General features: G+C 39.1%; 1 long non-coding RNA gene across 1 annotated transcript; it reads left to right on the forward strand.

Annotated features, from left to right (window-relative positions):
- The first annotated feature begins 857 nt into the window (after positions 1-857).
- LOC138446661 (uncharacterized) lies at positions 858-22038 on the forward strand. Its single transcript, XR_011259496.1, has 3 exons — positions 858-943; positions 5748-5886; positions 18984-22038. It is a non-coding gene; the product is annotated as an uncharacterized lncRNA (long non-coding RNA).
- Positions 22039-23742: the final 1704 nt, after the last annotated feature.

A 23742-nucleotide genomic window follows, 5' to 3' on the forward strand; every position in this document is an offset into this window, starting at 1 on the left:
TCATTGAAATTTCCAAAGTGATAGAAGTGTTTTTGTTATTCATGGTGGAAACTGATATTTCGTGCTAATGAGATGACTCAGTATGAGGGTTGACCACACCAGAAAGGCCAAACATGTGATTAGAGGGTTGGGGCTTTGAGTCACGAAAATTTCAGCCTGATCTCCAAGGAGGGAAGAGGCAATGAGGATTAAGTTCAGCCTCGTGGCCAGCGAGCCAATCTATCATGCCCATGTAGTGAAATCCCAACAAAAACTTTGCACACTGAAGCTCAGATGAGCTTATAGATTTTTTAAAATACAGGTAGAATTAAAAGCATTTGTTTAATGGTCACTGTTCTACCTGTGTCATAGGTAGAAAAGCCTACCTCTTGGAGATTATGTATAAACTCCCATATTTTCCTCTAGCAGTCTTATTTTTTTATGTTTAAAGGTTTGATCCATTTGAAATTAATTTTGCTATAAAATATGAACGAGGGATACAACTTAATTTTTTTCAGATGGTTGCCCACTTATTGCAACATCATTTATTGTGTAATCCACCTTTTATTTATTGATTTGTAGCTAGTCTATTTTGAAACTTTTAGGCCTTTCAGTAAACTCGATTCATTGTCTAATACCACACTGTTTTAATTATTATAGCTTTAAAATATGCCTTACTGTCTGGTTGGGATAATTTCTTGCTAGTACTCTCGTTTTTCATGATTTTTTATTATTCTTGCAATTTTTTTCATATGAGCTCTAGAATCAATTTTTTTTTTTCAAAAGAAAAATCTGCTTTCTGTTTTTAGTGGAGTGAATTAAATTTCCATATTAATTTAGGGAGATTTGACTTAACATGTTGGATGTTGATTTCACAGATGGTAGCTCGTCCTTTTGGCTCCTTAGCCAAGCATGTCATCAACTGTCTGAATTGTGGTTGCTTCCATAATGATCCAAGAAACTGGTATGAAATACGTTTCTATTACTTTCTAATGTGAGCATTATTTGTCATCACTTTTTAAAGACTTTTATATAGAACTTGAACGTTTCTTGATAATTTCTAGGTATTTTAATGTTTTCTTTCACTTTATATTGCATATGACTGTTGTTTTATATGTGAAGACTATTGGTTTCTATATTTTAATTTTGCTTTCAATCATCCAACTGAAATCTCCTAACAGTTGTAATAACTTTTTAGTTGGCTCTCTGGTACTTTCTAGATAAACAACCATGACATCTGCAAAGAATGATCATTTAAATTCTCTTTCCCCTTTGTACCCCTCATTTTCACTCCTTATTACTAGTATCTCCAGAACAAGAGTAATTAGTTTTGGTAACATGGTGTTAGTATTCCTACATTCCACATTAGGTGGTTCCAAGAGACTTTGAAAAATTAAATATGTATACTGTAATGCCTAGAATAAGAAAAAAAACAAGTTATATATTTTGTCAAAATGCAATAGGAAAATTGAAGTAAAATAATAAAAAATGTTCAAAAAAAGAGAGAGAGGAAAGAGGAAACAAAGAAATTAAAGACAGGGAAAAAGAGAAAAGCAGAAAACAACAAAATGATAGACCTAAATATAGGCACATCAATAATTACATTAAATGTAAATGTTTAGAATACACCAATTAAAAGAGATAGAATAGGCTTTTTTTTAATGTCCCAACTATATGCTATCTATAAGAAACACACTTCAAGTATGGTATAGGTGTATGTGTGTCCATGCTCAGCCACTTCAGTCACGTCCAACTCTTTGCAACCCCATGGATGTCACCCACCAGTCTCCTCTCTCCATGCACTTTTCCAGGCAAGAATACTGGAGTGGGTTGCCATGCCCAATAATGGGAAAGATATATGCATGGAAACAACAATCAACTGAAGACTGTTACTACTATTGTTGTTTAGTCACTAAGTTGTGTCTGATTCTTTGTGATTCCATGGACTACAGCATGTCAAGCTCCCCTGAACGTGGAGTTTTCTAGGCAAGAATACTGGAGTGGGTTGCCATGCATGGTAATAGGAAAGTTACACACATGCAAGCAGCAATCAATTGCAAACTGGAATTACTATTGTTGTTGTTGTTCAGTTGCTAAGTTGTCTCTTTGCGACCCTATAGACTGTATTGGACTTCCCTGGTGGCTCAGATGGGCCTCTGCCTACAATACGGGAGACCCAGGTTCAATCCCTGGGTCGGGAAGATCTCCTGGAAAAGGAAATGGCAACCCATTCCAGTACTCTTGCCTGGAAAATCCCATGGATGGAGGAGCCTGGTAGGCTACAGTCCATGGGGTCGCAAAGAGTCAGGCACGACTAAGCGACTTCACTTCACTTCAGACTGTATGCAGCTTGTCTGGCTCCCCTGTCCTCCACTATCTCCCCAAGTTTGCTCAAATTCATTCAAGTCTATTGAATTACTATATTAAGATCAAAGTAGACTTCAGAGTAATGAAAATTACCAGGGATAAAGAAAGGATGAAAAGATAAAAGGGTCAATTCACTAAGACAACATTGCAGTCTTAAATGTATATATCAAACAATAGATCTTCAAAATACATATTTCAAAAACTGGCAGAACTGAAAGGAGAAATAGGCAAGCTCAATTTGGAGACTTCAACACTCTTCTCTCAGTGATCAACAGAACTAGTAAAAAAAATAATAATAATCAGCTAGAATATAGAAATGAACACCACCACCAATCAAGTAGATCTAGTTGATATTTATAGATCACTCAACCCAACAGCAGAAAAATATACATTCTTTTCAGGTCCGCATGGACCATTCATTAAGATAGACTATATTCTGGTTCATAAACCATAACAAATCTAAAAGAATTGAGTTTATACAAAATATACTCTCTGATCATAATCAGGAACAGACAGATAACTGGAAAATCTACAAACACTTGAAAACTAAACACTTTTTAAATGAACCATGGCTTACCAAATATATTTTGAATTGACAGAAAATGAAAATACAGCATATGAAAATTTGTGGGGAGAAGCAAGTGTGTTTCTTAGAAAAAAGTTTAGAAAATCTTGTGCGTAAAAGAAGAAAATTCTCAAATCAATAACTTCTGCTTCCAACTGAAGAAAATTAAAAAGAAGTGAAAAATAACCCCTCTTTTTGACCCTGTGGACCATAGCCTGCCAGGCTCCTCTATCCAAGGGATTCTCCAGGCAAGAATACTGGAGTGGGCTGCCATGCCCTCCTCCAGAGGATCTTCCTGACCCAGGGATCTAATTGATGGTCTCCTAGGTCTCCTGCATTGGCAGACGGTTTCTTTACCCCTAGCGCCACCTGGGAAGCCCATTTAGCCATTTGGGAAATATAAAGGGCACAGTGATAAAAGAATCTGCCTGCCAATGCAGGAGAAGTGGGTTTAATCCCTGGGTCAGGAAGATGCCCTGTCCATGGGCATGGACAGAGGAGCCTGACAGGCTGCAGCCCATGGGATAACAAAGAGTCAGACACAGCTGAGCATGAGCGTGCACACCACATATGCAAATTAAAATTGTGGTGAGAAATACCACTAGATACCTATTAGAATGCTAAAATAAAAATAATGAAAATAACAAGTCCTACCAGGGATGTGGAGTGTCTGTAACTCTCCTATATTGCTGGTGGAACTGCAAAATGGCACAGCCGTTCTATTGCAGTTCCTTATAATGTTAAGTAAATTACTGTATCACACAGCAATCCTACCTCTGAGTATTAACCCTAGAGAAGGGAAAACTTACACTTGCATAAAAATCTGTACACAGACTTCCCTGGCAGTCCAGTGGTTAAAACTCCACCCTTCCACTGCAGGGAGCACAGGTTCTATCCCTGGTGAGGGAACTAAGATCCCACATGCTATATAGCACAGCCACAAACAAACAAAAAAATCTGTACACAAATGTTGGTAGTAGCTCTATTCACAATGATAAAAAACTGGAAACAACCCACATGCCCTGAATTTACAAAGTAGGATATATCCATGCAAAAGAATACTGTTGGTAATAAAAAGAAACAAACTATTGATTCACACAACTTGGATGAGTCACAAAAGCATTCCAGTCTTAAAAGGTTATGTACTATATGATCCCGTTTAGATGGCATTTTCAAATAGGGATTCCCTAGTGGCTCAGTTGGTAAAGAATCTGCTTGTAGTCACGGAGGAAAGATCAGTGGTTGCCAGGAGTTACAGGTGGGAGAAGGGTATGACTGTGAAGGGGTAACACGACGGAGTTATTTGGACGTGATGGAACCTTTCTGTATCCCAGTTGTGGTTGTGACTACATCAATCTGTACATGTGTTAAAATTTAAGAGCTGCACACTGAAAAGGTCAATTTAGAGACATAATTTAGAGACAAAAATAAATTTTACAAAGTGGATGTTGGATGTTGTCTAATGCCTTTCAGCACTTAAGAATATGTATGATTTTCTCTTTTGTTCTATTAAATAGTGAGTAGTATTAACAGATTTCCTGAAGAAGAACTGTCATTCAGTACATTTTTTAAAGTTTTACCATCCCAAACCAATGAGATTTTTAAAACTGGAATAATCAACAGGGTATAAACTTGAGCAGTTTGAAGAATGAACATATTCAGATTCTCTTATTCTTGGAGGATGTCTTTGAAAGACAAGACTCATATGTGTTTGTTCTGAAAAGTGCATTTAAAATCGGTTGATTTATTTTGATTTTTTGCTTTATGCATCACTTATATTTCAGGGGTTTTGCCACTAGATGCTTTATAGAGCTGGTTAGTTGTAAAAGGTGCCAAAATCTGTCATATTTAGAAAGTATTATTATCTACCAGGAAGAACAGAGACTTTTTGACAAGACAGTCTGATTTCAAATCTTGGCTCTGCCATTTTTCAGTCATTTTCTCGTATGTAATCTTGTTTTGGAATGAACAGTGATTCCTTTAGCATGGCAAAGGGGTCATACTGAACAAAGCGAGGAGCGTTCAGATGTGAGATGGGTTCTGATGTTACTGACTCATGGGACTGATGTAAAGATTTTGTATGCTGCTTGTGCCTGCACAGTGCAGTGTTCTTTATTTATAGGCTTGAAGGTTGTGTGCAAAACTTTCAGTGAACCAGAGGTTCTTCCTAATCTATTCACTCAGAGATAATATTTAAATGTCCATGAGATGAAAGTATGTGTTTTAAATAATGGTACATCTGTGGTTAGAGCAGAAAGTAGGTGTGATTGGAATATATTCAAGATTCTATCTAATTCACACACCACTACATTCCAACATACACCCACACAAAATAAACTTTTAAATCTCTTGCCTAGCCTGTGAGCCTTAAAGATCTTTCAGAAGATTAGCTTTTAAGACTTACCCAGAAGTTAAAGCATTTGTAAAAGATTTGGTGGTGGAGGAGGGTAGGCAGAGAGGTGTTGAAGGGCAAAGTGGTTTCTTCTCAGACACACCAATTTCTGTGACCAAAGTTCCTTATCAATTTAGTAAATTATAGTATTCTTTTGTTCCTTGTGTGAAGACATCAGGTTCTGTAGAAATAAATGACGTTCCATAGTTTTTTAAAGTTTAGTATTTCCAAACTAACAATCTTCTTAAACCCCTGTAAATTCTACTTGTTCCCAAACGCATAGAGAGTGGTTCATACGCTTAATTTGAGAATTCAGGATGGAAGGCCTTCTAGATGTAATAGAGTTAGGTTTTACAAACAGTATCAAAAGTCACGAATTGTGGCTGCTATGTAGATTTCAAGGTCATAGGTATCTCACCTTTTAAAATATAAATTCCTTTCCAGAGAGCAACATTTCACTGCCTGCCCTTCAGCTTCCAAGATCCTGTCTCTCTCACTCTATCCTGTAGGACCCCTTCCTTGTGCTGAAAGAATCCCTTTGCTCCGAACCAGATGTTTTCCCCCAGGGCTCTGCTTTAAGTCGGTAAGGCAATATTTCCTGCCCTTTGTCTTCTCATTTCTCGTGCTTCTCACTCTTTATCATAATGTTGTTTTGGTGTTTCTAGTTCTTGATGATACACCACTGTCAGCTCAAGCGCACGCTATGAGTTTCAACAGCTGTGACATGTCTAAACTGCATTATCTTGAAAGTGTTGGCACCAGTGAAAAATAGAAAGGAGCCAAATTAATAAAACAAAACATTTCAAAGGGTTCCTATGGATACACCCTGAAACCGGGAAGTACCCACTGGGCTGAGCTGACTCATTCCTGCTGTAATCGCCTCTCCTAGCCTTGCTACATCATTAATGTCCACACTGTACAATGCTTGCTTGGGGAGAGTCGGAGCATCTGATGATTGCAATCACGTCACCAAAGGTGTGCCTCTTTGCCTATAAAATCCGTTCTTAAATGGGTTATTGTGTTTGAAGTGACTGATTACAGTCTTTAGAGATAAAATATGAATACTGTACAAGGGGTGTGGAAACCAAGGTACAAAAATGGTATGTTTTATGTAAAGGAGTAATCAGAAAATAATGAGTATGCATTCTAATGAAGGTAAAGTCACCGCAGCAGATTGAAAAGACTTCCTTTTATTGCGAGTAGAACCTGTGCAGAGCCGGGCTCAGGCAGTAATAACGCGGTGTTACATTCCTTTACATCTGATTTTATGAGACCTTTAAGTGTCAGTGCTCCTCTCCTCTTTATGTATTCGTATTTTAGTTTTAATATATTTGCTTAGAGTTTGATTTTTTTTAATGAGGTGAAGCTTCAGGGTATAAATGTAAACGCCTCTGAGTTATGAGTGGCAGGAGAGGAGTCAGGAAAGGAAGAATATAGTCTGAAGTGAAGATCAGTTTATTTTTCATTTAAAAAGGAAATGTTTTTTATCTCCATATGTGTAGTGATTTTCTTTTTTGCTGAGTGATTTACCTATACCTGACCTTTTCTATTTAGTTCTTCATCATTCCGTTTATGCTTTGCTTATAATGCATATTGAAAATTTTTCCTTGTTTGTGGTTTGCTTTTCCATTTAGTTTGTGATTTTTTTTTGGCATTCGAAAATATAGTTTTCACATAGTTAAATATGTGAATATTTCCCTTTTATGGTTCCTACCTTTAGTATTCTTTAATACCCTAAGGATTATATATACAGTTATTTTTTATTCACTAATTTCATGGTTTGTTTTGTTTTGTTGCAATCAATTTCTTATCTACTTGGAGTTTATCTTGATGTAAAACAATAGTTCTCATCCGGGGCTGTGCATTAGAATTACGTGAGAAAAACATTTGTGTGTCTAGCTAGATGCCGTCCAGACTAATTCATTTAGACTTTCTGAGGATGGGGTCTGGCCATTGTATTTTTCTTAAAATTTCTGCAGGTGATTTGTGATTTATAACCAGGGTCAAGAAACACTGTTTAAAGAATCAGGTGTGGATGCAACGTTTTGTTTTCCATATTGTTTCACTACACATTACAAAGATGTTTTTGAAGACTATTTGCGAATATGAAAATGGTGATGATAAAATGTGTGTAAGTGAAAAAAATTGACATAAACTTTATACATGTGTGTCGAATATACCAATACCCCCTGATTCCAACTTTACACTAATATATATAACATTATACAAAAAACTGAGAAAATACATTTAAATCTTTAAATACATCTAAATCAGAGATTTAAATCTCTGATGTCTCAGAGTGGTGGAATTCAAATGTTCTTACTTATTCTTTTCTGCATTTTCCAAATTCTCTACAAGGAGAATTATCATAAGAAAAATCAGTTGCAGAAGGACTTTACTTTTTTAAAAGACTAATTTCTAGTCGTTCTTTTTAAACAGTACATCAAAGCATATGGGAGATGTTTTGGCTGTGACAGTTTTCATTAGATTAGATCTGTGGTTTGTAAGATGAGGACATTGCACTTGCATACCTAGGTTTTACTGTTTGCTGCTTTTATTTTATAAACAAAAACATGTTTATTTTATAGATATATACTGATTTAAATTATAACTAATTTTAAGTTTATGAAATGTTTGCTTTTTAGCATTAAGTTATCTCTGAGAATAAAACACAATTTTGGAAAGACTGATAAAAATAATCTGTAGAGTTCAGCATCTGATTTCTTTGGCCAGTAAGAAAATCACAGTGGCCGGTATGGTTTTATCTTAGCTTGTGTTAGCACATTTCCTCATTCTACAGAAGAGATTCAATTTAATACTAAGATCTTGCATTCATGTAGGACTTCTGTAGACATTAGAAACTAAGAACTTTAGACCATATTCAGTCCATTCTCCTGATGACAAAAACAATATTTTTAAAATTGAACTGTAGTTGATTTGCAATATTGTGTTAGCTACAAGTACACAGCAAAGTGATTCAGCTTTTCAGATTCTTTTCCGTTATAGGTTATCACAAGATATGGCATAGAGTTCCCTGTGCTATACAGAGGTCCTTGTTGTTTATATTGACAATTGAGAAGACTGTTTGAAGGCCATTTATTTCACTGGAGCCTTACAAAAGTTCTTGTATTCGGTTGTGGGATTTTACTGTGTGTAATTGAATCTAGGGTTTCATTCCTTTTAAGATTTACTGTTAATTTTACCAAGAAGCAAATTATAACAAAACGTTTTCCAATCACAATAACTATTAAATGCATTCAATTTCAGGATCTTAAAATCTGAAACACATATGCACCTTAGAATTGAAACACAAGCATTTTTCTCTTTAAATGAGAATACAGGAAGATGAGGAGACTTTCTTTTCCAATACATCCAGAATTTAAACTTTAACATTTGAATGTTCTATACCATACAGACAATTAATCTGTAGATGTTATAACAGATTAGTGAAGAAAGGACATGTATGATCACTTTTTGAGGAGATGTAGTTAGTCCAAGTGATAAAAGTATTATTGTGGGAGGTCAACCTAAGAAGGATCAGAAGCCACGTCTTCCTGCCAATCCAAGTGACACTGGATTTCTGCCATATGAAGTGTGATATCTTATGGCTAGTGAGAATCCTTCTACACAAGTTTCTAATTAGCTAAATGATTCAGGCCCTACTTTGCTATAGCTTTGGCATCTTCCCTCAGTGCTAGAGGGGAATGAGGGGATGCATAAGTATTTAACTAGTTAGATCTGAGCAGAGTGGCAATTATATGACTCAGTCAAATTTTACAGTTACAGCTTTGAAAAGGAATCTTAGAGATTCTCCTAAAACGGTCCCCTCATTTTGAAGAAAGGAATCTAGAGACTCTGGGCAGAGGCGAGGGGGTATAAATAATTTGCTCAAGATCACATGGTCACATAGAGGCAGAGCCAAACCTGGAATCCAGGCCCCAGGCTCCCAGTCTGATACGCCCTTTCCACTGTTCCACATTCCCCGTATTCAAGGATATGAAGATGGTGGTTTTAAGTAATTTTAAGCACACTGAATTTATAAACTATATGCTGATTTTGGCATATTTTTTTGTAAGTGTTTGCTTCATCTACTTTGGGAAAATCCAAAAAGGAAACTGGCAGTGATGACTTATTTATCACTCACAGAGTTCAAGGCAGGGCCAAGTACTTTGTCTAATATGATCCTCTCAACAACCTTGAGAGGGAATGAGTTCAAACAGATAAAGTAATTTACCCAAAGTTACACAGTTAAGTGACAGAACTGAGAGTGTATCAGGCTCTAAAGCTTATTAACTGCTACACTCAACTCCCTTCTTTTGATGAAGTCAAACTTCAAGTGAAGTATTTTATACTGCACAGAAGATGGATACCCTGAGCCTCTCATGTTTGCAGAGGATACTTTGACAGACTTGCCAGAACATTCATAGCCCCAGCTAGGAGAGGAGTAGGAAGGGCAGCTTCTGTTGGGAGGAAACTTTCACTGATGCTGTTGTGTTATATTTGCATGGAGGGGAAAGAAAAGACCTTCAGATCTCCCAGATCAATCAGACTGATAAGCTGATTTTTATTGGTAGCATAGCATCTTTCTCATCAACCAGATTATCACTCATTTTTATTAAATAATATGGATTTACTGAAGTGTGTCAAAGAAAATAAAAATCTTTTATATTTTTATTATGTTATAAATTTGCTTATCCCATTATTAAGTATAATTTTTTGCATTTTTTATCCCTTTGCAAATATATGCCATAAAAAAGTATTAAGCATGACCTCAAAAATAGGTGTGTCCTTGGTAAGAGCTGTAAAATGCTTTCTTCAGGAATAGTAGTAGCATTATCACATTGCTCTCTCATCACAACTTTTTCTTTTTAAAAAATTTTTAATGAAATTGTAAAATTTGAGTCCAAGTTTGTTCTCTTCACACACATTCCTGAATGATTTTTTTCCCTTGGTTTATTGAGATATAATTGACATGTAACGCTGTATAAGCTTAAGGCGTACAGCATAATAATTTGACTTACATATACTGTGAAATGATTGTCATTACCATAATAAGTTTAATTAACCTCCATAGAGACAAAAGAAAAAAGCAAGATGGCAAATGAAAAAAATCATTTTTTGCTGATGGAAACAGCAAAATGTTGAAGAGAGCTCTTAAGAGGTACTCTCTTAACAATTTTCAAATATAGCATAGAGCAGTGTTAACAGTGGTCATCATGTTGTATGTTACATCCTCAATACTTACCTAGCTTAAAACTGCAAGTTTGTATCTTTTGACATCCAGTTCCCTGCCTCTCCATCCCCCACCTCTGATAACCGCAAATCTGATCTCTTTGTTGTGTGATTTTGGTTTTATTGTCATGCTATTGTTTTAGATTTCACATATAAATAAGATCATACAGTGTTTGCCTTTCTCTGATTTATTTCACTCAGCATAATGCCCTCAAGGTCAATCCTTGTTTTTTGCAAATAGCAAGATTTCCTTCTTTTTTATAGCTGAATAATATATATATATATTAAATCACCATTCATCTACTGATAAACACTTAGGCTGTCTCCATGTCTCAGGTGTTGTAAATAAAGCTGCTGTGAACATGGAGGCACAGAAATCTCTCCTTGAATGATTTTATGTACACATGTCAACATAGGATATAAGACTACTAATCTATTTAAGGGGCTTCCCAGATGATGCTAGTGGTGAAGAACCCACCTGCCAATGCAGGAGACGTAAGAGACGCAGGTTCGATCCCTGGGTCAGGCAGATTCCCTGGAGGAGGGCATGGAAATCCACTCCAGTATTCTTGCCTAGAGAATCCCATGGACAGAGGAGCTTGGTGGGCTATAATCCATGGGGTCGCAAAGAGTCAGACATGACTGAAGTGACTTAGCTCGCAATCTAAACAGACTTGTCAAGACCCTCATGACAAAGAGGGATTGTGTTGGCTATTGTTTTGTTGGCCAAAAGCTCCATCTTGAAATGTTTTGTTTTAAAAAAATTGACTTTTTCCAAAAGTTATATTTATTAATATTAAACAGTATATAATTTTAAAGGTATGGGGAGTTAGCATCCCACAGGCCTCCTGGCCAAAAAAGCCAAAACATAAAACAGAAGCAATATTGTAACGAATTTCAATGAAGATTTTAAAAACAGTACACATCAAAAATCTTAAAAAAAAAAAAAAAAAGGCAGAAGGGACTTCCCTGGTGGTTCAGGGGCTAAGACTCCACAGTCCCAGTGCAGGGGACCTGGGTTAGATCCCTGGTCAGGAAACTAGATGCCACAACTAAAAGTTCACATCCCTCAACTACTCAACTAAAGGTCCCTTCTACTGAAAGTAAAGGCTTCCCAGGTGGTGCTAGTTGTAAAGAACTCGCCTAAAGAATGCAGGAGACTCCAGGTACGTAAGTTTGATCCCTAAGCTGGGAAGATCCCCTGAAGAAGGAAATGGCAACCCACTCCAGTATTCTTGCCTGGGAAATCCCATGAACAGAGGAACGTGGTGGGCTATACTCCAAAGGGTCACAAAGAGTCGGACATAACTGAGCATCTGAATACACACATGCTGAGACTAGAAAGATCCTGTGTGCCGCAGCTAAGACCCAGAGCAGCCAAATAAATAGATAACTAAAATAAATATTTGTAAAAATCACAAACAAAAAGGATGTAGTCAAAATATTCTTGAAAAATAAGAATAAAATTAAACTCACATGACTTGATTTTAAGACCTTCTATACAGTTACAATAATCAAGATGAGATGGTTTTGGTGTGAAGATACAGATCAATTGAACAGAATATAGAACCCAAAATTGACCCACACTTACATAATCAAATGTTTTACAACAATCATGTCAAGGCAATTAAATGAGGAAAGGAAAGTCTTTGCAATAAATGATACCAAAATGACTGGATAGATATATGTAAATAATAATATGATATTATATATCACATATATAATAAATAATAATATGAACTAATGAAACTTGAACCCCCTACCTCATACCAAACCTTAAAAATTAATTTGAGAGGAATAATAGGTCTAAGATATAAAAACTAAAATTACAAAACTTCTAGAAGAAAACATTGTGACTTTGGGGCAGGAAAAAAATTTCTTAAGACACTAAAAGTACTAAGCATCAGAGAGAGTGACTTCGTCAAAATCAAAACTTTTGCTTTTCAAAAGATATCATGAAAAAATGAGTGGCAAGACATAGATCAGTAGAAAATATTCACAATGCATGCAGCCAAAAAAGGACTTTATCCAGACTAAAGAAGCCTTATAAACAAATAAGAAAAGCACAACCTAATTTGTAAAAATGGGCAAAAATCTTGAACACAAAAAAGATAAATGAGTGATTAATAAGCCCATGGAAATATGTTCAACATCATTATCATCAGAGAAATATTAATGCAAATCAAAGCTGAATACCACTTCACACCCACTAGAATGTCTGAAATTAATAAGGCTGTTTCCAAACAACGAGGCTGTGGAGCAGTTCAAATTCATATACATTAAATTACTATTAGGAGTATAAACTAATACACTCACTTTGGAACATTTATTTGCCAGTTTCTTATATGGTTAAACAAACATACATTGATTCTAGGACCCAGCAATTCCACTCCTAGGTCTTTATCTTGAAGAAAAAATATATGTCCACAAAACATTTGGTTTAAGTAAGAATGTTCAGAATGGCCAAATCCTGGGAACAACCCAAATATCTGTAAATAGGGGAATGAATTAATAAATAGTGCTAGATTCATGTAATCAAATATCACACAGCAATAAAAGAGAATGAACTATGACATATGCAGCAACATGAATGAATCACTAAAGCATTATGTTAAAAGAAGCCATACATGAAGGAGTATGCCAAATTCATATGAAGTTTTAGAGCAGGCAAAGCTAATGTATAGTGATAGAAACATGAACAGTGAGAACTGATTAGAAGGAGACAAAGAGAACTTTGTGGGGTACTAGACATAGCCTTGGAGAAGGCAATGGCACCCCACTCCAGTACTCTTGCCTGGAAAATCCCATGGATGGAGGAGCCTGGTAGGCTGCAGTCCATGGGGTCACTGAGAGTTGGACACGACTCAGTGACTTCACTTTCACTTTTCACTTTCATACATTGGAGAAGGAAATGGCAACCCACTCCAGTGTTCTTGCCTGGAGAATCCCAGGGACGGGGGAGCCTGGCGGGCTGCCGTCTGTGGGGTCGCACAGAGTCAGACACGACTGAAGCGACTTAGCAGCAGGAGGAGCAGCAGACATAGCCTTGTACTTCCCAAGTGGTACAATAGTAAAGAATCCACCTGCCAATGCAGGAGACGCAGCTTCAATCCCTGGGTGGGAAAGATCCCCTGGAGAAGAAACTGAAACCCACTCCAGTATTTTTTGCCTGGAAAATCCCATGGACAGAGGAGCCTGGCAAGCTACAGTCCATGGGGTCGCAAAGAGCTGGACACAACTTAGCAACTGAGCACAAGACATATCTTTATCTTGATTGGATGTTTGTTGCATGGATATGCAGGTTTATCAAAACACCAAATTGTACACTTAAGATCCACGCATTCTAGTCTATAAATTTTACCAAAAAGTATTTTTAAAAGATGCCATTGTATTCATAGCTATGAAGGTAGCTAACAAAATTGTTTCTCATAAAATAGGGGCATAGTTAAGTATACACAGGGTATAGAAGAAAAATTCTTATTGGACTGCTACTGAATATTGATCCAACCAGTCCATTCTGAAGGAGATCAGCCCTGGGATTTCTTTGGAGGGAATGATGCTGAAGCTGAAACTCCAGTACTTTGGCCACCTCATGCAAAGAGTTGACTCATTGGAAAAGACTCTGATTCTGGGAGGGATTGGGGGCAGGAGGAGAAGGGGACGACAGAGGATGAGATGGCTGGGTGGCATCACTGACTCGATGGACATGAGTTTGGGTAAACTCTGGGAGTTGGTGATGGACAGGGAGGCCTGACGTGCTGCGATTCATGGGGTCACAAAGAGTCGGACACGACTGAGTGAACTGAACTGAACTGAACTGAATATTACTAAGCAATGGAGTATATTTTACTCTAGAAAACCTATATGTACTAAATAGAAACATCACACGGAGGAGCTGGAAATGCGTTATTTGTTACTGAAACAGGTTTGATTCCATTGTAGTATTTTGAGAGGACTATAAAGATCAAGTTTAGTGTTGGAGAAGGGAATGGCAACTCACTCCAGTATTCTTGCCTGGAGAATCCCATGGACGGAGGAGCTTGGTGGGCTACAGTCCACGGGTCGCAAAGAGTTGGACACGACTGAGCAACTTCACTTTCACTTTTCACTTTTATGGATATATTGGGGCTTCCCAAGTGGCTCAGTGGTAAAGAATCTGCCTGCCAGTGTAGGAGACATAGGAAATGCAGGTTTAATCCCTGGATTGGGAAGATCCCTGGAATAGGAAATGGCAACCCACTCCAGTATTCTTGCCTGGAGAATTCCATGATCAGAGGAGCCTGGTGGGACAGGTCCTTGGGGTGAACAGCAGCATGGATGTAGAGTATAGACGACAAAGCAAGGTGAAATAGATTCTATGAGAAAATGTGAAATGAGTGACAGTTACAGGATTCAAAAAATGGCAGAAAAGTCTCTTTAAAAAGCAAACAAAAAATGTGAACATAGGAGCATGTGGAAGAAGTACTTCTTTTTATTTCACAGCTGACATTATATGTAATAATTCAGAACTATCATAAGAACAATTTAGTTTAGACTTTTAGAAAGAAATTCATGATTGAACAAGCTCACACCAGCCAAAGGTCAGACACTGGAGCCTTGGAAGTTCAGTGTTGATGCTGCCTGCGAGTTCATGAACTACCGGCAAGTGGAGAGCCCCTCTTGGCCCTGAACTGGAGAACTCAGGACATCTGGGCTCAGTCAAAGGAAACCCCTAAGCCAGTACACATCCTCATTCATTTCAGTTCTCATGAACTATGGAATAAAGGAAGATGTTTGTTAACATTTTTCATTAAGAAGAATCCCCCGACTTTTGATCTTTGGGACTCAGCCAAAATGTCAGTTCCTATGATGTCAACTTCCCTATGGGAAGCCTCTCTGGTTCACCCTTCTCCCAGGCTGTGTTAGATTTTCCCCCTTTATGCTCATGCTTATGGGTTCTCACCATGGTATACTGTATCGAATTTTCCAGTTCTCACATTAGCATGAACTTACTGGCCTAAAAACAACATACATTTATCATGTCAGTTTCCATGGGTTGGCAGACCAGGTGTGACTTAGCCGCGTCCTGTGCCCGGAGTCTTATAAAGCTACAGTTAGGAATCAGCTGGCTTGTCTTCCTTCCTGCAGCCCAAGTCTTTCAAGCTCATGTGGTTACAGGCAGTCCCTTGCATCTGTAAGACTGACTTGCATCCCCACTCCCTTTGCTGGTCAGGGGTCACTCTCATCTCCTAGAGGCCATCTGCATATTGTCCTCCCACAGGTCCTCTCCCAAAATAGGAACTTCCTTCTTCAGAGCTAGCAGGAGAACCTCTCTGACTTCTAGACCTTTTTTAGAGGGCTCGCCTGATTCAATCAGGTCCATTCTATTTCATCTCTCTCTCTCTCTCTCTCTTTTTTTTTTTCCCCTTCCATCTCTCTTTTGATGAAGCCAAGGTAAACCAATTAGGGGCTTTAATTACATCTGCAAAATCCCTTCACCTTTGCCACTCAGTGTGACATAGCCCCGGGAGGGCTGTCCTACCATCCTCATAGGTCTTGCCTACAGTGTGAGGGGTTATTGGGGTGACCTTATGGTTCTGTCTACCACTGATAATGTGTCATGAGCTGAAATAGAAAATACATGAAGATGGGCAGTTTTTAATGGTGTTGAATATTGAGTTTGATACTGGAGGGGTTGAGTTTGAAATGCCTGTTACCTGGATGTAGAATACTGTATTTGGTGACTTTCCCCACAGTGCCTATGCGCTTTGGTAACCATTCCACTCCAGCAGAGATACTGCAAAATCATCTTCTGAATAACTGTATCCATCCAATGGGACAGAGGGCTTCCCTGGTGGCTCAGATGGCAAAGAATCCGCCTGCAATGCAGGAGATGTAGGACACTGCAGGTTCAACCCCTGGGTTGGGACGATCCCCTGGAGGAGGGCATGGCAACCCACTCCAGTATTCTTGCCTGGAGAATCCCCGTGGACAGAGGAGCCTGGTGGGCTACAGTCCATGGAGTTGCAGAGTCGGACACGACTGAGCAGCTAAGCACAGTACACAGTAATGGGACAGAAGTAGTACTTGCACGAATGAGAACACCTTAAAATTTCTTTTGACTGTGGCATTACAACCTTGATGTAAATTTTCAATTTTATACGCTTTATAGTTTTGTGCACGTGTGTTTGCACACACATATCTTGAAATAATATAAGTTCTTTCCCATGATACATGTGCTTCTAAGCAGTATGAGATATTCCTATGAAAGATGGCTACACAAACCACCTGTTTCATGTATTCCATCAACAGTATACATTTCTTTTCTAATATTTCCTAGGTTCTCTGGCTTTAGGATAGAAAGCAAAACACATTCTCTCTTGAGCTTTGAATTCTAAGAAGCATCATCCTTATAATGATATGTTATTATGTCCTTCTGCAGAGTGTGATCTCATGCAATAAAATGTAGTTTATGTGATACCTGATATTACACAGTTGATATCCATGAATATTGTTGTATTTTGCACTTACAGCGTGTGGGTTGGCATTTTATGGGAGAGTCTGTGTTCCAGCTGCACAGTGGCCCCACAAAGGTTGAAACAGCTGCCAACTGAGAGTAGGCACCGCCCGAGGCCTTTCAGAGCTCCTTTTAACTACAAACACAACATCAAACAAGATGGCGGATGGCTTCATTAGCAGCCTGTTTGAAAAGCGCTTTCTCACTTTGAGATAAAAATGTTCTGAAGAGTTTGTTTCGGTCTACTAATGAATATTTCCTCCCCAGTGGAGGGAACACACCGGAGAGTGCGACGCAAACAACCCTACCATGAACTTACCCACACTTTGTGTTCAAGTGGTGTGGGTATCTGGAGAGGAGCGCTGACTCTTTTCCAACGTGGTTTTCCTGTTGTTTGGTTTGATTCGCCATGTGAAACAACTGAATTCTCACTTGCAGTCTCCAAGTGTGGTACATACATGAGACATTAAATGAGAGCAATATTTGTTTAGTAAACATCTAATTTCAGGGTTTTAAAACCCTCCCTCCTAAAGATTTTTATTAGGGTGAAACTTCACATGGAATACAAAATTAAAATGTTTACCAATAAGCATGTTTTGCTGTGTTGCATGATGACTTTAATTTTTGAGTTAAAAAAAAATCTTTGAAGTGTATCAGCCCTTACATGTTCACGAGATCTGGAGGATGAGGCCCTTCATTTGCATTTTTGTATTTTCTTTAGCTCAAAATAGATTTGATTAAAAAACAAAATTTGGCACAAGATTAATCCATAACAGGATTTTATTGCTTCTGTTATTTAAAAGAAACAAACAAACAGTGTTACTCTTTGAGGTGTGATTAGCACATAAGTACAGCCGCTACTTTTTGGATATGTCTCATTTCATTTTATTCTGTATTCACTCACTGGATTCCACATTTGTGAAATGCTGCATTGGAAGCATACAGTTTAGTTCACTTTCCTTACATCCACCGAGAGACACAAAATATAATACCATTTGCTTTTCCCTGGTTGTAACAAATGAGTATTCATATTTACTAGGTGTGAGGTCTAATTTATTGCAAAAACTAATAGGTTTGCCAGGGCTTCGCAGTTGGCGATAGTGGTAAAACCTCGCCTGCCGATGCACAAGATAAGGAGACGCAGGTTCCAGCCCTCAGTTGGGAAGATCCTCTGGAGGAGGGCATGACAACCCACTCCAGTATTCTTGTCTGGAGAATCACATGGACAGAGGAGCCTGGTGGGCTATGGGCTATAGTCCACCGGGTTTCAAAGAGTCAGACACTCTGAATCGACTTAGCACAGCACACACAGCACAGTAGGTCTGCTTAAAAGTAGATCTTTTTTTAATTTAAAAAAAATGTAGATTTTTGAATTCTGAGTAATTTAAAGTTATGGTTGAAAGGCTAAAATGAAATTGCTCCACCCTACAGGGGCCAGATTTTGCACCATTAAACATCTGCATGGGTAAGGATTTCAGAAATCAGTACACTTCCTGTAGTGTAATCTACTTGGAGCATTGTTCTTTTTTCTTATAGTCTATTTTGGTTAGGAAAGTTAAGATCACAATGGCTGTTGCTTTTCATAAATGGCCAGTTTAATTTTTTTCTAGACATGAACATGACCTTTGATTTTGAATTGTTCAGTTTGTTTCCTGTAACATTATGATTATAATTTACTATTTCTTGAGCACAAGCTGAGAATTAAACAAGGTTCAAGACTGGCGGGTAAACTTGGTTCTTGGATTTATGATCTAACTTAGGCATATACTTCAAAGACAAGCTGTTAAAGTATGTAGTTAACATAAAAAACTCATTACCTGAAGAGGTGACTCAGCTTGTGCTTCAGGTTGGCTCAGTGACACTTGATTTCACAAGTTTTGCTGGCAATTTGGGGGGGAAAGGAGTTTTACCATTGTTGTTCATTTTTCTGTCTTGTTTTGTTTTTGCTTTAGGGCTTCTGAGCTAATAGTGTATATGCTTAGAGACCCTGAAGGCCAGTACATGGATTAGACCTGCCTGAGAGTGAATCCAACACAGAAGATAGTAGAAGCAGTGGAGGAAGAGGTCCAGGTCCTGCCCATGCTAGAATCCAGTTAAATTCCCCTGGGTTCTACAGTGATAAACCGATGAGTAATAGTCTTCACCCTTCACTCCGAGTCCTGACTTATAAACGACTTAATCAAGAAGTGTTGATTACCCGCCCATGCTAGGTTTAAAGATGCAGCAATGAACATGCTCCATAAATGTTTGCATATTTTATTTGAATGACCTTGGAATTGGAAAGTTACAGTTTTAGCCTCTAATAATCTTTAATGTAGACACCTATAAATGAACAGTTGCCAGCTTCCTCAAAAACAGTCAAATATTCATTTAATACGTTACAAATGGGCTTCCCTGGTGACTCAGATCATAAAGAATCCACCTGCAATGCAGGAGACCAGGGTTCAGTCTCTGGATTGGGAAGATCCCCTGGAGAAGGGCATGGCAACCTACTCCAATATTCTTGCCTGGAGAATCCCCATGGACAGAGGAGCCTGGTGGGCTGCAGTCCATAGGGTTGCAAAGAGTCAGACACGACTGAAGCAACTTAGCATGCATGCACACACATTACAAATAGTGAACCAACACATTGATATCCTGGTACAGAATGTAAAGAAGAGACCATCGCTACTGTGGAGTCGTTCACTGGGTCATCTGATAGAAAAGAACATTATCACAGGGAAAGCCCTCGAGCTCCTAAAACCAACAATGTGCACAAGCAAGACATGTAGTTCAGAGACAGGAGAGGCTGGCCTAGGTCCTAAGAAGGTTCTGGACTAAGTGAATGCTCACATCCAGGTTCAATGGTAAGAGACTGGGGGCAGATACCAATTGTGTGGAGCCTGAAACTTATTTAACTTGGTAGAGAGGGAGTCCTCTTTAAGAAACACAGGCAAAATTAGGTGTAAGTTCTTAGAAATGACCCATGAGATAGGTCCTGAGGTCTAGGCTTCATCACATTGATGGTGAATTTGTCTGTGCAGGAGGGGTGTGTGTACATGTAAAAATCGAAGTCCTGGTTCAAGGAAGAGCAAACTGGTTTGTCCAAGTATGGTCTAGCAGATAGAAGAATGTCACAGTTGCATTACTGAATGACTGAAAAGGCCACTGTACCTTTGAGGGGCCTCAAAGTTCAGGACATGAAATTTCAGGGTAATATCATTGAGAACTAGAGCCCACTTCTGAGAAGGGAAGTTGCATGTTTAGGTAGATCTTTCTTGCCACTGGAGTTAGGATGAATTAATAAATAAAAAGGGCCCTGGGGCTCCCAGAGATGTTTCTGGCGAGAAATGATTTTGTAAACCAGGATGAAGACTGCAGAAACTGAAAGGAAGGAAATGAAGCCAAATCCAAGTGTTATTGAAAAAATAGTCTAGACATTTGGGAGAAACCCAGACTTAAAATAAGTCCAAGCTTTCAAGGCTGAAGTGCAAGGAGGTTGGCAATGGGTTACCTTGTTTTTGGCCACGCTGTGTGGCGTGCAGGGTCTTACTTCCCCCACCAGGGACTGAACCTGTTACCCCTGCATCAGGAGCACAGAGTCTTAGCCACAGGACCACCAGGTAAGTCCCAAAGGATTCATTTCATGATGTCGCTATTTCCTAATAGTCATAAGCTTCCTGTGAGTCAAGCCTTAGGGTTTTAGTATTATTTTGCGCTACTTTTGGTAGATGCGTGTTTAGCAAAGATCTAAAATTCTTTTTCTTCCACCTTCCACCGCTGTGCTCTGAATATTCGTGTGCCCCTCCTGCCAACCCCAACAAATTCGTATGTTGAAATCCCAATGCCTCCACCCCCACCATGTGATGGTATTAGGAAATGGGGCCTTTGGGAGGAGGGCGGCCCTGTCTTCATGAATGGGACTAGTTTCCTCAAAGAGACTCAAGGCCTCCCTCCCCTTCCACCCTGTGAGGACACAGCCAGTGTGAGTCAGCAGTCTGAAGAGGGCCTTCGCCAGAACCCAGCCATGAGGGGTGAATTTCTGCTGTTTCTAAGGCACCAGCCTGAAGTATTTTGTTGTAGCAGCCTGAACAGACTGGGACATCCGGTCGTGTAAGAAATCTTGATACTCTCCCCATCTAAGCCGTCCAGGGCGATGCTATGGAGCCTCTTCCGTGATCAGTGGATGTGCTGGATTCCATTTCTATCTGGTCTGTAAAAGGAGCAAGACTGGGAACACAGCTGAGGGAAGGGAGCCGGCACTCAGGGGAGTAGGGTATCTCCTCAGTGTTCAAAGCTTGAAATGCTCGGCTGGCCTCAACTGAGGGAAAGCAGGCTTCCTGTGTAGGCGGAACCTAGAAGGAAGCCGCGGAGGATGTTAGGCAGTTCATCTCACCTTCAAACGCTGAAGGAAGGAGGCTTCTTTGTGCAGAGTCAAGAAAAGGATCGGACACCGGATGGCAACGGTGACCAGGCGTTTTCCGCGTGGTTATACTTGAGAGACAGGGTTCTTTCATCATATAAAAGTAATTCTGTCCTAAAGGATTGAAATAATCCAGTTTGGGCCAAACCTTCTTGAAAGAAAGGTGCAGGCCATTTCCATGACTTACTCTTCTTCCCTTCAGAAACCCAAATCCAGTATTTTGAGTGCATCACACCCCTGGTCTATTCCTTGATTTCAGCGAAGGGAATTGTAAACACCGAGCTCTCAGGTTATTTGTCAGTTTTGAGGAAATCCTTGAAACAGAAAGCTGGCTTTATGGTAGGATTTAGTCTCATCAGTTTTTGAGAAATGAGGCTCTGTCTGAACATAGGAAAGGAGGAATTCAGGGAAAGCTAAGCTCAACTCTGAATAGTCTGACTTTGTTTTTTATTTTTTTTTCTTCCAGTTTCTTTGCTATGAGCCTATAAACACACCAAATGGGCAGTTTTGAAAAGGAGAATGTTCATAAATCACAGGAACAGGAAACGGACCACTAGGGGGGATTGTTAGGCCATTTTGTGCAAAAAAGAATGACTTGTAACTTTTGAAAATGACTGCAGTTTCTTTCTTTTAAATTGTCTTTAGTCAACTTTAAGCAGGCACCGTACACCAAAACTGGAATTCAATCTCAGGAAGCAAACTCATATCTCCCCCCACCCCACAACCACCACCCCCGAAAGCGATCGAATGCCTGTGAACATCCCTTTCTTGTATAATTGCGAAAGGATTAATGCAGGCTTTGAAGAAATAGCTGTCCCCAGTACCTGCTTCCAGAAGCAGCTGTTCCCACAGCATCTCGGCAGGTGCAGCCCAGAAGCTGGCCCTGCCCTTATCATGTGGCGGAAGGTATATTTGCAGAGTCCAATGTGCATTCAGCTCTGAATTAGTCAACTTTGTTATCTAAATTCTCCTAAACCCAAAGCCTAACAAGAAAATAGCAGAGAGTAATTCCCCCACAATGATTACAGAGAAATGGGGATCAGGGGGAACTGGAGAAAGCATTTTTCAGACAAAGAGGCAAAACTCTAGATGAGAGAGAGAGAGATGGAGAGAGAAAGAGAGAGAGAGAGGCAAAAACACACATGTGGGGATTGTTTATAGGAAATATCATGTTTTTAGAATTGCTTTCCCATAGGATAAGATATCTTGCTTACAGTGTGTTAATAATCATTTTCAAATCGGTAGCTGGAAGTGGCTCTCGGCAGGTGGCAAGTCCCGGGTCTGGTGTCAGTGCCGAGACGCTGGGAAGATATTTTGGAAGAGAGCAAATTAGGTAAAGGTGCCAGAAGGTGCCAGAAGGCGCCAAGGGACACGAGGGGGTACGTGCAAAAGACTCACGATTGTTTCAGTCATTAAACACTGATATTTAATTTCAGTTTAGTAATCCAGGGCACTATTATTTGGACTCAAGCGAAAAAAAAAAAAATGGGAGTGGGGAGGAGAAAAGAAAATTAAATAAGTATAAGAAAAGATTGAGGAGGGGCCAGCCTGCTTTGGGCCAAGAAGGGCAATAAAGGAGTCTTTATAAACGCCGGATGGTGGAATACGCTTTTCTCCCCCCCCCCCGCCACCCCACCAAGCAGAATGTCAAATTCTGTCCCCCTTTTTTTCCCCTCTCAAAGCATGCTAAAAGGAAAATTCTTCACAGAATCTTAAAGAACTTTTTTGACACAACAGCTGCAAAATCTATTTTCTAAACAAAGATTTATACATATTTATATGAGCTTAATCCAGATTTTTTTTAATAAATCATCCTCAGAACTGCAGAGGTAAACTATATGTAAATACCTCAAGTAATAGGCTTGTAGTGTAAATCACATCATTTTATCTTCAATTTTGCATTCGTTTTTCTGGCTTAAAGGTGCATCAGAGATATGCATTTTAGCATATTCAGAACACGGGGCGTGAAATTAAATGTTTGACAGAGTGAGAAAAATATACAGACTTTGGAGATGCCTTAAAAATAGTAATTTATGCAGATCTAGAGGAGTGAAATCATTTGCAATGGAGTGACCTCTCTCCAGGAATTTTGTGCTCAGTGTTCTTCCCTAATCTCCCGCTGTATCTTCATTTTTCATTGAACTAGCCAGTTTTCTGCGAAGCCGTCTTGTAGATAAGGGGAGTGCTAAAGAAGAAGAAAGAGGACGCTCGGTGGGTCCGTTTCCATTGCACTTTTACCCAAGGCAATGGGCAGAATTTAACGGATTCCTTCCAACATATGTTTTTGCCAGATAAGTAAACAGTGTGTG

Source organism: Ovis canadensis, chromosome 10, assembly GCF_042477335.2.
Source record: "Ovis canadensis isolate MfBH-ARS-UI-01 breed Bighorn chromosome 10, ARS-UI_OviCan_v2, whole genome shotgun sequence".
Classification (NCBI taxonomy): Eukaryota; Metazoa; Chordata; class Mammalia; order Artiodactyla; family Bovidae; genus Ovis; species Ovis canadensis.